The following is a 17,552-nucleotide window of genomic DNA, read 5'->3' as shown; positions in this document are numbered from 1 at the left end:
CCAAATTCTTAGTTTTTAGATAATTCCATATTTATTAAAACCCAATTATCTCTTTGCTATCAAAATATAATTTATCTCATCATGACATTTGCCATCATCATGTGTTTAAATTTTACAAATTAAAATTTAAGAGGTTTTACTCATTTAAGAGTTAATTCATTTAAAAATAAACTAATAGTAAGCATGGGTTTCATTTAATGGTAGCATAAGCAGCAGGGAAGTTTCTCTCAAGGCGGTTGTGAGCTGATTTTTTTTCTCCTTTTCAATAAAAGCAGGACACTAATTAAAGCAGTGTTAGGAAAGACCATCTTTAAAAGAATGATTGAACCAACCTGAGCAGCCACCCAATGAATTTGGTACAAGGTGGTATATAAAAGACAGGTAAGGCCCTCTGCCCTAAGGGAGACGTAACCTACTGGGGAGTAAGACACAGGTATCACATTCCGCAGTATAATTAAAATAGAAAGTGTTTCAAGAGTCTGAGGAGAGACAGATTGGGGCTCCAAATACCACAGGTAGGATTGATGGGGTCCTGAAGCAATTATAGGATCTGGGATAGCAGAAGCTCAATTGTAGTAGCTCCCTCAATTATTGGAACCTGCCATTTCTAGGATGGGAAAATTCTTGTCACTGCTTCCATTTGTGATAAAACGGGACCACTTCCAAAGACAAGGTTTCTATTCCTCATCTTCTTGGACAGCTTTCTACTGACTCCACCCAAGAACAAAAGGGAAAGGCTTCCTTCAAGGTCACCTCATGGGACCGGGGCTTCACCTTCATATGCTGCCCTGACCCCTTTTCCAGGCATACCTGAGCCTAGAGGATTCCTAAGAGATTTTGAGAAAGACCACCTGACTGGTTGAGAAACATCTGTTTTCCTCAGGGTCTGTCTGAATTTATTCCGTTGTTAGTGCATCACTCCTTTTGTCGACTCGGTTCTTTTTAAACGGAAATATTCCTTGGAGGGAGGTAAAACATGAAATGAATTCCTATTAAGGAAACTCTATGCTTATCAGAACTTTTCTCTTATGAGTGGCTTGGGAGCAACACATTTCAGGTTGCTGCAATAGACAAATCGTGAAAGGACTCAAGTTTCTCCCATTTCCCAGCTGTGCTTGAGGTTGACCCAGACCCTCATCCGGGGGCATCAGTATGCTGTCCGTAATAACTGCAGGGTATTTTCCAGGTGTTTTCTTACCTCAGAGCCATGCCTAATGTTAAAACTGCCCTTATGGACTCCAGAGGCCTGGCAGTCCTAAAGCCTTCTGGTCCATGACACCGCACAGCAGAGGACAGGGAATCCAGAAGATTCCTGCAAAAACCTGAGAATATTTTCTTTGTCTTAGTGACTTAATAACCTGTTCTTAGTTCCGTGTTTCTGCTGTAAATAATTCACCATTTTTATAAGAGAGATAAGGCCAGGCCTTTGTGCGCCAGGAGAGATTTGAGAGATGACGAAAGCTGTGTATTTTACCCATAACCCAGGGACTTCTGGCAAGCTGCCCTCCCTGAGCTTGCCTTTTTTTCCTGGACATAGAAATGCCTGTCTTTACAAAAACGCCTACCTTTTTCTTTTTTAAGACTTTTTTTTTTTTTTTGTAAGAACAATTTTAGGTTCACAGCAAAATTGAGAGGAAGGTATAGAGATTCCATATGTTCCCTGCCCTCACACCCACCCCAGGCATAGCTCCTTCATTATCAGCATCTCCCTCCAAAGTGGTACCTGTGTTATAATTGATGAACCCACACCGACACATTATAATCACCCAAAGTTCGTAGTTTATGTTACAGTTCACTCTTAGTGTTATATAATTTATGGGCTGGGAAAAATGTATAATGACATGTGTCTACCATTATAACATCATGCAAGAATATTTTCACTGTCCTAAAAATTTTCTATGCTCCCAGAAAGGCCTATTTTTAGTCTTAGAAACAAAAGTTTCCTGGGGTGAGTTCCTAACCCTCTTCAGTCTTTCCACCTCCTGTGACTGTGGTCATGGCCTTCTGCTCATAGCTTCCAGGGTCCTAAAGGTGCCACCAGGACCCTCAGATAGTCCCCAGGGAACACTGGACAGGCTGCTTCCACTGGGACCTGAATCCAGTATTTCATTTATTCTAGGTCTTCCCTGCCAAAGGCCCAAGCCAACCTCCCAACCAGTATGGTTTATAATCCAGTGCCTCCAGCCCTAGCAGAATTCCTTGTGGACAGTCAGAAAGTTGACTGAAAGAAAGAAGGCCCAGGACCTTGGGTCCCGCTCACCACTGCTGGCAGTGAGCTGTGTAAACTGTCTTATTTTCTGTATTTGGTTGGGAAGAGCAAGCAAGCAACCACTTGAGAAATGTTGACCCTAGGAAATTCCAGACTTAAATGTTCCTCACCCCCTGGTAGAGGCAAATTAAGTGGAAGAGAAGAAGCCAATTTAATTAAAAAACAAAAAATCAGACTTGCTTTTTTCCTCAGGAGGGCTGGATTCAGATATGTAATTCAAAATAAAAACAGCTTAAATCAGGAAATAAGTGTAAGGAAGTCCAAATTTTCACATGAAGATCGCTGTGATTTTTGGAAATCCCTGGTTTTCTTCCCTTCCTGTCTAATTGGTGAGTCTCCCTCTCCCATTTCCCCATGTGGCTGATGACCCTGTTTGCTGTTGTCTGAAGTATGGCTAGTCCACTGCCCCCATCTGTCATAAAGCATCCTTTACAACAAAGCAAGTAGAAGAAATATATCCTGCGAAACCTACTGCTTTTGTCCTTTGTCTATTTTTTTCCCTTAGGATCTAGAACAGCCATCCGCAGCTACTGCTGGGGAACACGAAGGATCAGGCTAAGGAGTGAGGAGCTGCTGGCTCCTGGCAGGGCCTGGAAGAGGAAAGAACCCTTAGAACCTTTCCCCGAGGTCCATTCTCCTTGTTCCTGGTCAGCCAGCTGCCCTGAGGTGGAGCCACAGGTCACACGCCTGTGAACCGAGCTCAGTCCCCTCATCTCACACTCTCCCAACTCCTCTGTGCCTGTTTTTCTGTTACATAAACATGTGGGCCTCACAGAATCCAATACTTGACTGGCTTTCACATCAAGTAACACTATCCAGGCAGGTGGCTTAGACAAAGGAAAAAAGCTGAAAGATCTAAATTTAAATTAAGTTTGCCCCAGTGGCTAAAATACAGAGACCATCAGAAGCATGAAATTTGCTCAGAACTAATGAGACAAAGCAGATACTAGCAACATTCCTCCCCTTCTGTGTTTTTCAGTGAAGCCGTCTGAGAGAAAAAAGTAGGGGCACATAATGAGAGTAAATACGGTAATCTGTTCATTTGCTCACTGGAGTGCTGGACTTGGGACTTAGGAGTGCCAGATGGGGCCACTTAGAGAAGACATCTGACCTGGCCTGAAATATAGGTGAGAGACAAGATTGGCTCATATCCTGGGGAATAATAACCTATTCTAAGACGAGGAAGAGGAAGCACTGCCTCAGGCTCTGCCTACAAGGGAAGTGTTCACCTTCAAAGGCCAGCGACTAAGCTAATGGGGGGCTTGATGTTCTGATTGATCCTTTGTTCCTGATTGTTCAAAGTGGACCCCAAAGGAGAAGTCACAGCAAAGAATTTATCTCCCAGCAGGTATGGATTTTCTTTCTTTCTCTTTTGCTGGGGGCAGACTCCCCCCCCCCCCCCCCCCCGCCCCAGCTCCATGCAAAAGAAGTGAGGGAACACAGTCTCTTATGTTTGAGGTCAGCATTACAGGGGTTGTGTGTCATGTTGGCCTGTCGCTCTCCACAATTTCAGGCTGGAAGAAACCATGAAGACAGTCACTTCCTATTGAGTCCCAGTAATGATGCTCTCTGATCCTGTACCTGCCTCCTCGAGAAAGAGTCACAGTGGAAACCTCAGTCCCATAGGAGCCGCCATGAGTTGTACATACAATCAGCCCCTCTCTGTTGCAGAGCTGGAGTCTCCTGACTGTGGGAGCTGGGAACGACTCAGCCCTGGCTCCTCTCTGCCTGCTGGGTTTGCGTTAGCAGCCCCTGGAACCAGGGCTAAGAGACAGCAGCGTGACAGTCACAGCGCCTCACCACCTCAGAGAGGGGACCCTCAGAGGCCCTGCCACCCCTGGGGCTGAGTTGGCTTTGGACGAGTGAGTTTTCTACCCCTAGCTGCGAGGGGAGTCACCTCATCCCCCAGAACTGAGCTCTGCCCTTGTGCTCCCCACTGCAGAGCCCAGCTTGGCTGAGGCTGTGGCCAGAGGCTTTGCTGTCAGGCAACTCCACATCGCATCGGATGGTCAGGAGTCACCTCTGAGGTCACTGAACCTTGACTCAGTGAATCAGCCGTGGCAGGTGCCATCCCCCGCCACATGCATGGTTGTGCAACTCTGCTGCTGAGAAAGTCAATGGTCACCAACGAGATGGCCATGGTGACTGGATTATCTCCACTGGGATGAGTGTTTGGTCTCTAATGATATGACCAGAGTTTAAAACATTCTAAGCAAGGCCCCAGAAGCTACTACTTATTTAATTATTTGGTTAATAGGAAAGATAATTTTTCCATCTACCAAAAATACTTACTTAAAATACTTTAGTTATATAATAACTAAATAATACAAATAAATATAATAATGTAAAATAAAAATAAAATAAGTAAAATAGTATTAAATATTTAGTAAATAAATACCTTTTAAAAACTTTAGTTATATATAAACAGTCTAAACCAGGGGTTACAAACTATGGCTCACAGGCCAGTTCTGAGCCCGCAGCTATTTTTTGTAAATAAAGTTTTATTGGAACACAGTTTCTTTAAAGTTTTGTTGGAATACATAATGCTCATTCATTATGTATTATCTATAGCTGCTTTTGCTCTACAACAGTGGAATTGAATAGTTGCAAAAGAGACAGTGTAGCTCCCAAAGCCTAAAATATTATCTTTCTGGCTCTTTACAGAAAAAGTTTGCCAACTCCTAGTCTCAAGTTATCAGCTTGTTCCTCAATTATTATGGAATAAACATAATGGACAATCATAAAACTAAACTATTGTTAGCAGGTAATAGCTTTTTAAAATTACAAATGATTACTTGCTCCTTATAAAATGAAAAAGGAGTATAGCTAAAGCTAAATTCTTCTTGAGCCATCCTGCCAATGCTAATAACCTCTTCCCCAGAAGTAACTACTCTAACCAGCTTGATGTATTTATTGCCAGATGGTCTCCTTGGCATTTATACCTACATATATGTACTAATAAACTATTTGTTGTCATTCTGTTTTTCCACTCAACAAACTTTCCATATGTGTATTCCATATGGAGACTTTCCAGATCTCTATATGTCTCCACCTCATTAATTTTAACTGCCACATAGTATTCCACAGAGTACAATTCTTGTATTTATAGCCATTTCTTTTTTGATAGATATGTAAACTGTTTCTAAATTTCCACTCTTACCAAAATTCTACAATGACCTTCACTGTATATGTCTCCTTGTGCCCATGTGCAGGTATTTTACCAGAGGACATACTGAGAAGTTGAATTGCTATGTCATAGAATATGTGCATTTTAATTTTTGATACTGTCACATCGCCCTGCACAATGTCTGTACCAATGTATACTCCCACCAGCAGGGAGCAATCGTTAGTGCTCCTTCACACCTGATGCTTGCTATTCATTAAACATTTTATTACTTTTCCCATTGGTTAAGTGAAAATAGTAACCCATTTTAAAAATTATTTAAATTTCCCTGATTACTAATGTATTCGATTTCCATAGCACCCATAACAAAATACCAGAGACTGGATGGCTTCAACGATAGACATTTATTTTCTTACAATTCTGGAGGCTAAAAGTCCAAGATCAAAGTGTCAGCAGGTTTAGTTTCTCCTGAGGGCTCTCTCCTTGGCTTACAGGTGGCTGTCTTCTCCCTGTGTCCTCACATGGCCTTTATCCTGTGTGAGTTCATTCCTGATGTCTCTGTGCTCCAATTTCCTCATCTTACAAGGACACTAGTCATATTGAATTAGGGGCCACCCAAACGACCCTATTGGATGTTAATTACCTCTTTAAAGGCCCTATCTCCAAATATAGTCACATTCTGAGGTACTGGGGGACACAAGTCAACCTATAACAACTAGTGAGGTGAACCATCTTTTTATTCAATTCTTGGCCATCTTTTAATATAATTCTTCTTAATTGCTTAGTTATATTGTTAACTCCTTTTATATAGGGATTTTTTTTCTACTAGTAGTAGTCTAATATTTATTTATGATGCTAATTCTTTGATATACGTATAATAAATATTCTAAGTCTGTAATTTCGTTTTTTAACTTTGTTTGCATGATGTTTTTAGTCAACAGAAGTATTTACTATTATTGTCCTGCTATCATTATTTTGATGTAGTTGAAGTTACTAATTTTCTCCTTTATGGATTTTGCTCTTTGGGTCTTATTTTAAAAAGCCTTCTCAACCTCCAAGTTTATGATGATATTTTGGCATACTTTCTTCTAATTCTTTCATTATTTTAAAAATAGTTATTTGGTCCACCTGGAATTTATTTCTATGAATTATTCCAAGAGCATTTATTGAAAAGTCTGTTCTTTCCCTTTTCATTTGAAACGTCACTTCTATCATGTACTAAATTCTCATTTTTACATGTCTGTTGCTGGATACTCTACTCTTTGTATTCATTTTCTATTCCTGAGCCAATTTCCATTGTAGCTTTACTGTTTTTAATTGATTTTTATTGATATATAGAAAGTCTATTTTATGTTTTGATATTTTGGTCACCTTACTGAATTTTCTTAATAGTTGTAGAAGTTTATCAGTTGATTCCTTTGGAATTTTTTGGTAAACAATGTTATATATGTACAACAAAAGTTTTGTTCCTTCTTTTCTAATCTTTACACAGCCTAATATACATATTTGCTCTTATTTCCTTTTCTTGGCCTTCCAGCGCAATGCTGAGTAATAGCCATGAGAGAGGAAAGTCTCAGGGCTGAGGTATAGTCGTGTGGGTTGTGCACTGCACGGTTCTAAGGGGTACCATTCAGATTTAGACGTCGTAGGTAGTCTTCTCATGTTCCTGATTTTAATCCATTTTTATTACATGCTGTAAGCTCATATTTCTTGAAGACTCCTCTGAGGATTCTTTGAGGCTTGGGATTGTGCTCTAGTTACACCCTGGGCAGGACATAGAACTATGTGTGGGGCTGTTCTTGCATACAGGGGCGTTCTAGGTGGTGTGATATGAAGGGGACTGAGAAGTGTTCCCTGCCACCCAGTACCTGCTCATCCATCTGCCATACCTCTTGAACTTCTGTGAAACATTGAAATAACAAACTGAATATCCAACTGACAATTAAGATAAAGAGATACATATGAACAATTCTCCTGGGTTTCTGTGAATTCCAAACAAAGAGTCAAACTATAAAAGCGTAGGCAATAAGAGGAATCTACACATGCATGTAAGAGACAGGCAGTTAAATCAGAGGTCTTTGCACCCTGTTAAATATTGGAAGAGGGTAGGCAGTGTACTTTTGACTTGGGCCGACGCCAGCTCTCACTAATGATCCATGTCTAGGAATGAACCTTCTGACCTCTTGGATCTGATGACTGCGTCCTGGGAAACACAAAGGCCAATTTTCATGGATGGCCACCTGAAGATAGCAGCAGACTGCTCATATGTGAATTCATACAATGTGATTGTTGCTACCTGAGTTCCCTCTGGGTGGCCGGCCCATGCCAGGGCCAAGAAGGGGAGGGTAGATTTTTGTTCACAATATTAGATCCATCAAAAAAAATTAAATATATGATCTCATTTTATTCCCGTGAGCTTTGTGACAAAAATTAATTTACATAGTGTATCTACTTGCACTACAGGAAGAATCAGAATAAAGGGAAAAGAAGTTCTATCACTTATTGCCTTCCTGACACATGTCAAAGCCCCAATTTCCTCATTTGTGAAAGGGATAACAAGACCTGCCCTGCCCTGCTCACCTGGGGATAGACCTGCTCTGTCCACCTCACAGGCACCTTGACAGGAGATGATGATTTTGAAATCATTTTGTAAACATCAAAACCTGTGTAATGTGAGTTAATAAATTAACCAAACTTCTCCCTTCATTGAACAAAGCCAACAGTTTTATAAGCTTCACTGTTGACTTGTTAGAATTTCAATTCTTATATAATTTCCTTTTACCTGCTTTTTCCCCTTCATCTTCTGCCCAGTTCTGCTACACACACACACACACACACACACACACGTATGTGTATATAGATATACACATATATACACTCATAAGACATACAGACATAAAAAAGCAGGATTATTTTACATATATAAAATATACATATATGTATCTAGGTATATATATATATATAAAATCCTGTTTTTTCCAATAATTTCTATCCCTAAGATCATGATTTTTTTTACCATTTTCCCTCTTTCACTTAGACTCTGCCCACTCTGTCCTTATTGCCCTCTCTTTCCTTCCCATAATCTCTGTGATCTGGTCCCAAAACCTTTGCTTTGACTCATTTGAAGATGAAATGTTATTGTATCACTTCCACACACCCTTTTCCTGGGAAGGTGCTGTTTCTCTCACCCCTAAATGTATATTGAATAAATAACAATTTATGATGCCAGTCTTTTCACAAGCTTGTTTGATCAGTGTGGGGACAGAGTCCCAGAGAGCAGTTTCCAGGCTCTCAGCCTCACGTGGAAAGGTGCTGGCTTGGGTAGTAAATTGCCATCTGCTGTGACTAGTGGCCACAGCTAGTTACCGGTTAGCTATTAGCCACAGATATAACTGCCGTAGCTACGCTAGGGGTTTGGTTGGTTGGGAGAGAAGTGGTTGGTGGATTGCAGATTGTGTTGATCCTACTTCCTGTGTCTCGCCTGGCCACCAGCGAGATTGGGGTGCAGGAAGACCCCTCGTTGGGGTACTGGTGGATGTTTGCTTTTGTGTCTCGACCAGCTGCCCTCGAGAATATAGTAATATGACTCCACTGTCTATGGCTCTGTTTTTGTTCCTTTTTGGCCTCACCTAATCCTGTGTTCTTGTGCGGGGAGCGGGAGCTGAGACCCTGCATGACAATCACTTTCTCTGTTTTTCAGAACCTCCAGATGTTTTTCTTGCCGTAGCCTCCATTGCCATTTGGTCATCTTCTCCCTCATGTCTTTTTTGTTTACACGGCTGGTTTTCCATCTGGGTTAGTTGGATTTCTAGATCCTTGTTACTCCAAGTGTGCGCTGCAGACCACAGTTCTTTCTTTCTTTCTTTCTTTTTTTTTTTTTTAAAGATAAGCCTGTAATTTTTTTTTTTTTTTTTAAGATTTTATTGGGGAAGGGGAACAGGACTTTATTGGGGAACAGTGTGTACTTCCAGGCCTTTTTTCCAAGTCAAGTTGTTGTTCGTTCAATCTCACTTGTGGAGGGTGCCGTTCAGTTTCAAGTTGTTGTCCTTTCAGTCTTAGTTGTGGAGGGCGCAGCTCAGCTCCAGGTCCAGTTGCCTGCTAGTTGCAGGGGGCGCAGCCCACCATCCCTTGTGGCAGTCGAACCGGCAACCTTGTGGTTGAGAGGACGCACTCCAACCAACTGAGCCATCCGGGAGCTCAATGGCAGCTCAGCTCAAGGTGCCATGTTCAATCTTAGTTGCAGGGGGAGCTGCACACCATCCCTTGAGGGACTTGAGGAGTCTACCGGCAACCTTGTGGTTGAGAGCCCACTGGCCCATGTGGGAATCGAACTGGCAGCCTTCGGAGTTAGGAGCACAGAGCTCTAACCGCCTGAGCCACCAGGTTGGCCCTGCAGACCACAGTTTTACATCTGTCAGAAAGGCAGGAGGTCTCAGGCCCACCCCAGGGCTTGGATTGGAATGTGCATTTTCACCAGCTCCCCAGGTGCTTTGTATGCACAGTAAAGTTGGAGAATCACTATCTTAGCTTATAAGTGTGAGCAACAGGTTACCTTAAGCAGTGGGGATTCTGAAACAGACGTGGGCGAGAAGGGAGGCAGCAGTCATAACTGCCACAGACCCAGGCCTCACAAAGATTCAGATATGGTTCAAAAACTAAGGTCATTGTAACCGCTATATACTATGTCAGAGGGATAGTAGATTGGGGGAGGAGGGTTATTCTTTTGTGAGGGGTATAAATATCTAACTATCACATTGTTTTGTACAGCTGAAACTAAAAACAAATGAAACAAAACAAAAACACCGAGGGTCATTATGGATCAAATGCAGCTTAACTGACCTGGTCATCTTTTTACTCCGCACTGTAGTGCTTTTAATTACTGTTGCTTGTTCTCTGTCTCATAGCTTCTGTTTCCTCATAGCTCTCCTGGTTCCATGTCCTGCCTTCTCTCTGTTGGTATAAGGGCCACCTGTACAAGGCCAGACTGAGTCACGTGGACACTCACATGAGTCATATTTTGGTTCCCCTTGGAACGTTCTTTAAATAGTAGACCAACATTTATTTAGTGACAAGTGATGTTATGGTTTTTAATTGTAGTAAAATATACATAACAAAAAATTTATCATCTTAAGCATTTTTAAATGTTCAATTCAGTAATGTTACTTGTATTTACATTGTTGTGCAGCTGATTTCCAGACCTTTCACATCTTGTAAAACTGAAACTCTACACCCATTAAACAACTCCCTATTCCTCCCTCCCACAGACCCTGGCAAGCACCTTTCCTTTTCTTTTCTTTTTTACTTTATTGAGGAATAATTGCAACTATAATTGTATATATGTAAAGGGTACACATCATGACTTGATATACATGTACATTGTAGAATGATTACCAGGGTCATGATAATTAACACATCCTTCGCCTCACACAGTGAACTCATGTGTGTGTGCGTGCGCGTGTGCGTTGAGAATGCTTAAGATTTACTTTTAGCAACTTTCAAGTATCTAACACTGTATTATGCACTATAGGTATCTTGCTGTGCATTGCCAGTATTCTACGTTCTGTTTGAGTTTGGCTATTCTAGATAGCTCATGTAAGTGAAATCATATAATATTTATCTTTTTGTGACTGGCCTATTTCAGTTAGCAGAATGTCCTGGAGGTTCATCCATGGTGTAGCAGGTGTCAGAATTACCCTTCTTTGCAAGGCTGAAAGTATTTCATTATATGTACCACGATATAATGGTGACCAACAGCACGGCACCACTGCACCCCCATTGACTAAACTGAGAGCTTGATGAAATTTCTCCCACCCTAGCAGGGAAGAGTCTGCTGTTGGCTGGTGGGTCAGTGCCTAGGTCAGCGAGGGAGCCAAACTAGTGTGGAAGTGGAGACTACTGGTGCCTCACCAGGAACCCTCCTTCTGTCTATGATGTTAGAGCATCACTTAGTGAGCAAAGGGCAGCACAGAGCCCTGAATAACAGATGAGGTTTGTGTGCTCACAAGCGGGGGAGGGTCGTGAGGAAGAGGGGTGACCCCCTGAACCGTTACACTGGGAACTTAACAAATCTGCCTTGGGAAGTGCCACAATTCTCTTCTGTTCACACAGTCAACTCTTTCGCCCTTGCTTATGGCTACGAGATGGCAGCTTGTCTGCCTTGCTCTCCAGTATTCTTTTCTGGCCTCAGCATTACCCAGCAGCCCCTCTGCTTTTCTCCATAAGGAAAACACCCATCACCAGTGGTTTCTCTGTGTCCTCAATCTTTATCACTTAATGCTGCCTCCCCTCCCACCGTCTGTGCTGCTGGCCAAGGCTGGTCCCTCACTTTTGCTTGAACTTCTTTCACTCTGCTCTCGCCAATTTCTAAGCGAAAATCCCCTATTCTCCCCTCCTTAGTTTTCTCTCTCTCTGTTTCTCTACTATATCCCAACACCTTGACAAGGACTTCTCTCCTGCTCATCATTCCTCTTCTAACATTTTGCTTTTCCTGCTCTAGTGAGTATTTTCCCCTTCTCTCTACCTCTCTGCTAACCTTTGCAACCTAACAGGCATCATTTTGAACCTCTTACGGGGCGTTTTCTCCTTTCTTGCACGTGAAGACAACCACTTTCCACGTCTCTGTCTGATTTCTGACCCGTTGGCCTGGATTACCCAGAGCACCACTCACCCATGTTCTCACACACAGTCTCTAAATATTTGACTCCAAAGGTTACCAGTTGATTGCTTCCCACACCTTCCCTTTTCGTCCTTCCCTTTCACATGTTCCTTGTGCAGGGGGAGGAGTGTACATATTCACTCATTTTTCTGATTTTTTTTCTAGTTTGTAGTCATGATCAGCCATCTAGCCTGTGTCATTGAGTCATCTCAGGTCATTTACACATTCACGCTGAGTGTGCTGTGTCTCACAGCTTGATCCCCATTGACCAGGAAACCTCAAGTCTGCGGACCTGAAGCAGGGTCTCATTCATCCTTATTTCGGAACCTGAAATTGCTTCGAGTCCTCTCCCAGCACCATGGCAGCAGCACTTTGCAAGCGTCCCTGTGGGAGCCTCCTGTAACCCATTGTCCTCTGCTGGTGCCAGCCCACCATGGGGTTCCATCTAGTTCTCATCTGTCAGCGCTGTCTCTGCAGTTCTTTCCTTGCTCCCCTTTTCAGCCCTTTGTCCTCTTTCAACATCTGTGCTACTCTGCTGTCCCCCATCCCCCTCCGACCCCCATTCCTTGCCTCTTTTCTTCTTCCCGGGGATCCTTGCTCCTCCTAGAGCAGAAATGGGATTTATGTTTTCTTTAGAATTTCCCTCCGCACCACTCTCCTTCCTTTCTTTCTCCCCAAGTCCAAACGTGTCTCCCCTGAAGTGCATGCTCTTCACCACTGGGGGGTCCCCCCGGCTGGCTTCTGCGTGCCCCTGCCTCCACACTTCCTCCTCTCCCCTCACTTCTTGCCCTGTCAGATCTGCCCTTATGGCAACATCCCCCCTGATCCCTTGAGGGCTCTCTGCTCGTCCTCTTCATGCCCAACGCCACGTTGGCCTCTTCAGCAGCTTCCATTTTCTTTCTGAGAATCCTAAGCACCAGAGAAGTTGGTGAGTAGAGCAAGTTAGTCCAAGGTCAGTGACAGGGGATGGGTCTTCTTAACAATAAGAGTAGGACAGTGCTCATTGCATCTCCAGCCTCAGGGAGCAAACAACAAAGTCCTCTGACTGCCAGGAGACTGTGGGACAGCTGTGTCCTCTTTGGTCACAATTAGTATTTCCACGGGTATATGTGTCCATTCATGGAAGCCCTCCCTCCTCCCTAATTTAATAGGGAATTTGGGGCACTTAGCAAAGGAAATCACTGCATACCTGGAAAGGCCACTGCTGCCCCCACACACGACTGAGCCTTCAGCAATTTTAGCGATTTGCTAGGCAGCACCCTGTGAGACCATCTGAATGTGTGGCCCATCCCATAACTCTTCAGAGGTCTCTTGTGAGTAAGGCAAGCTGGTATTTTTAAGAGCTTATTAAAAGGCCTGACTAGTGGGAAACAAAAGAAAAAGCCTCCAACATAAATGACTAAAATCCGAAGGCTGAGAGCCACTGAATCTGCAGAAAACAGGCACCCCTCAGCCCCAGAAAACTGCAGGTCCTTTTAGACACATGGTCAGCCACTTACATGAACCTCTCCTCAGAAAGTCAAGGATGTGGAATACAGATGGGGCCTCTTGGCAACTGGTCAAGATCCAGTGGATGGGCATCACGACCTTGAATATTTCTCTGACATGAAAGAGAGGACCCTCAGCCCTTCAGAGGGCATGGGACAAGATGCCTTTGGGTGTGGCAGGAATGGCAGCCAGGTTCCTTGGTCCCTTCTGCTATCAGCAGCATTGAGACGGCGAGAACTGAGGATCTTAGCGAATCACTTTCTGCCCAAGAACAGAGAGCTACATCAAAGGAACCACATGCCTTGGAGGACTCTGTTTGCAATGCACTGCCTAGGAAAATGTTGCATAGAAATGAAGGAAGTTTAATAAATGCCTCACTCATTCAGAAACAAATCCTGTGAAGGATGGGCATAACTTTGAATTAAGAACACAGGTTTAGGAGTCAGACTGATCTGGATTTAAATTCTGTTTCCACCTCCTACTAGGTAAGGAGGTGATCACCCACCCAGAGAAGGGGTGGGATGTGTGTGCTCCGCGCAGCAAGACTCTGTCTTGTAAAAACACTACATTCACTAATTTATAATTCTTTCATTGGTGGCTCCTCCTTGCTGAGAATATATCCTATCTTCGGTATTCAGCCTATGTACTGGATTTTACAATTAATTATTTTTGCAAAGGCCTCACTGAAGGATTTCACTTTCATAGAATACGGGAGGCAATCATGTCGGCCCTCTGCTGGCGGGCTGGCTTGCTCACATCCCCATGCCTCGGGTAAACGCAGCTGGTTTCCACTGAATCTGCAGGTCTAATCGGTCTTATTAAATTCACATGAAAGAAAGAGCTGGCTGGCACATACCAGTCTCCTGTCACTGTCAGTTCCCTGCCCACCGGGCACCGTTCTACAAGGAGGACTGATGTGAGTGTGGAATAGGGTCAGGACTCCAGGGGCCGGCTGGCACGCCCAACCCATCTGAGTCCAGATCTCTTTCTAACAAAGCTCCAAGCGTTCCGTTTCCATTACCTCTTGCCATGTTATCAGGCCTCTCCCAAACTGACTGGGTTAAACCAACCACCATTTGGTTTTCTGTGTGTTGACAGGGCTCAGCTGGGAGTTCTGTTCCACATGGTATCAGCTGGATGCTTACCTGGGCTGGGATGTGCAAAAGGCCTTGCTCACATGTCTGGAGCTTGGTGGGGATGGCGGGAAGCCTGGGGCAGCTCGGTCCCTCTCATCAATGTCATCTCAGGGTTCTCCCTCTTCACATGGCCTCACTGCATGGGCACTCCAGCAGGGTAGCCAGAATTTCATTTTTTTATAATTAAAGTTTATTGGGGTGACAACTGTTAGCAAAGTTACATAGATTTCAGGTGTACAATTCTATTTTACATCATTTATAAATCACAAATCACATAATGTGTTCACCACCCAGAGTCAGTTCTCTGTCCATCACCATACATTTGATCCCCTTTTACCCTCATCTACCACCCCTCACCCTCGGTAACCACTAAACTATTTTCTATGTCTATGAGTTTTTGTTTCTCATTTGTTTGTCTTGTTCTTTTGTTGTTTTTGGTTTATATACCACATATCAGTGAAATCATATGGGTCTCTGCTTTTCCTGTCTGACTTATTTCGCTTAGCATTATAATCTCAAGATCCAACCATGTTGTCACAAATGTTCCTATATCGTCTTTTATTACCGCTGAATAGTATTCCATTGTGTATATATACCACAACTTCTTTATCCATTCATCTATCGAAGGACATTTTGGTTGTTTCCATGTCTTGGCCACCGTAAATAAAGCTGCAATGAACATTGGAGCACACGTGTCTTTATGGATAAATGTTTTCAGATTTTTTGGGTAGATACCCAAATAAGAGAGGGATTGCTGGGTCATACGGTAATTCTATTCATAATTTTTTGAGGAATCTCCACACTGCCTTCCATAGCATCTGCACCAGTCTGCATTCCCACCAACAGTGTATGAGGGTTCCTTTTTCTCCACAGCCTCTCCAACACATGTTACTATTTGTCTTATTGATGATAGCCATTCTAACTGGGGTGAGGTGATATCTCATTGTGGTTTTGATTTGCATTTCTCTGATGATTAGTGATGTTGAGCATTTTTTCATATGTCTATTTGCCATTTGTATGTACTCTTTGGAGAAATGTCTCTTCAGGTATTCTGCCCATTTTTCAATTGGGTCAGTTTTTTTGTTGTTGTTGAGTTGCATGAGTTCCTTGTATATTTCGGATATTAGCCCCTTATCGGAGGCACTGTTTGCAAAAATCTTCTCCCATTCAGTTGGTTGCCTCTTTATTTTGTTGATGGTTTCTTTTGCTGTGCAGAAGCTTTTAAGTTTAATAAAGTCCCATTGATTTATTTTAGCTTTTACTTCCATTGCCTTTGGAGTCAAATTCCTAAAATGCTCTTTGAACCCAAGGTCCATAAGTTTAGTAACTATGTTTTCTTCTATGCAGTTTATTGTTTCAGGTCTTATGCTTGATTCTTTGATCCATTTTGAATTAATTTTGGCACATGGCAACAGATAGCAATTCAGTTTCATTCTTTTGCATGTGGCTTTCCAATTCTCCCAGCACCATTTATTGAAGAGGCTGTCTTTTCTCCATTGTATGTTTTTGGCTTCTTTGTCAAAAATTATCTATCCATATTTATGTGGTTTTATTTCTGAGTTTTCAATTCTATTCCATTGGTCTCCGTGTCTGTTTTTCTGCCAATACCATGCTGTTTTGATTACTGTTGCCCTGTAATTCAAGCTAAAGTCAGGGAGTGTGATACCTGCATCATTGTTCTTTTTTCTTAAGACTGCTTTGTCTATTCGGGGTCTTTTGTGGTTCCAAACAAATCTGATGATTTTTTGTTCTATTTCTTTAAAAAATGCCATTGGGATTTTTATGGGGATTGCATTAAATCTGTATATTGCTTTGGGTAATATGGCCATTTTAACTATGTTGATTCTTCCAATCCATGAACACGGAATGTTTTTCTATTTCTTTGTGTCTTCTTCAATTTCCTTTAAAAATGTCTTGTAGTTTTCAGCATATAGGTCTTTCACATCATTGGTTAAGTTTATTCCTAGGTATTTTATTCTTTTTGCTGCAATTGCAAAAGGAATTGTTTTTTGTATTTCTTTTTCTGAGATTTCATTGTTAGTATATAGGAATGCAATGAACTTTTGTACATTGATTTTGTAGCCGGCAACTTTACTGTATTCGTTGATTGTTTCTAGTAGTTTTTTGGTGGAGTCTTTAGGGTTTTCTATATACAACATCATGTCATCTGCAAAGAATGACAATTTAACTTCCTCATTCCCAATTTGGATGTCTTTTACTTCTTTCTGTTGCCTGATTGCTCTGGTGAGGATGTCCAACACTGTTGAAAAGCAGAGGTGATAGGGGACAGCCCTGTCGTGTTCCTGAACATAGAGCAAAGGGCTTCAGTTTTTCACCGTTAATTATGAGATTAGCTGAGGGTTTGTCATATATGGCCTTTATTATGTTAAGGTATTTTCCTTCTATACCTATTTTATTAAGTGTTTTAATCATAAATAGATGTTGCATCTTGTCAAATGCTTTTTCTGCCTCAATTGATATAATCCTATGGTTTTTGTCCTTTATTTTGTTTATGTGATGTATCACATTGATGGATTTGTGGATGTTGGACCATCCTTGTGCCCCTGGGATGAACTCCACTTGGTCGTGATGAATAATCTTTTTAATGCATTCTTGCATTCAATTTGCTAGAATTTTTTTGTTTAGGATTTTCCATCTGTATTCATCAGAGATATTGGTCTGTAGTTCTCTTTGTTTTGTGTTGTCCTTGCCAGCAGAATTTCTCACATGGTGGTTTAGGGCTCCCCAAAGCACAAACGCAGAAGTTATCAGGCCTTCTTCAGGTTCAGGCCCAGAACAGGCACAGTGTCACTTCCCTACATTCTATTGCTTAAAGCAAGTCACAGACCATCCCAGATTCATCATGAGAGTTGCTGTCAC

General features: G+C 42.3%; 1 protein-coding gene across 4 annotated transcripts in view; it reads left to right on the top strand.

Annotated features, from left to right (window-relative positions):
- The first annotated feature begins 3,320 nt into the window (after nucleotides 1-3,320).
- Nucleotides 3,321-17,552, top strand: part of NR1I2 (nuclear receptor subfamily 1 group I member 2) — a 28,649-nt gene continuing 14,417 nt past the window's right edge. Inside the window, exons 1-2 of one of the 4 annotated variants that reach the window (XM_074331494.1) lie at nucleotides 3,345-3,617; nucleotides 4,934-5,033. The gene's annotated coding sequence lies outside the window, so the exon portion shown is untranslated. Of the gene's footprint in view, nucleotides 3,618-4,933; nucleotides 5,034-6,077; nucleotides 6,117-17,552 lie in introns of those variants that run through there. The other 3 variants (XM_019729657.2, XM_019729656.2, XM_074331492.1) reach the window with 3 other exon arrangements.

This window comes from Rhinolophus sinicus, linkage group LG01, assembly GCF_036562045.2.
Source record: "Rhinolophus sinicus isolate RSC01 linkage group LG01, ASM3656204v1, whole genome shotgun sequence".
NCBI lineage: Eukaryota > Metazoa > Chordata > Mammalia > Chiroptera > Rhinolophidae > Rhinolophus > Rhinolophus sinicus.
The sequence above is the reverse complement of the archived record's forward strand: the minus strand, read 5'-3'. Positions and strand labels throughout refer to the sequence as shown.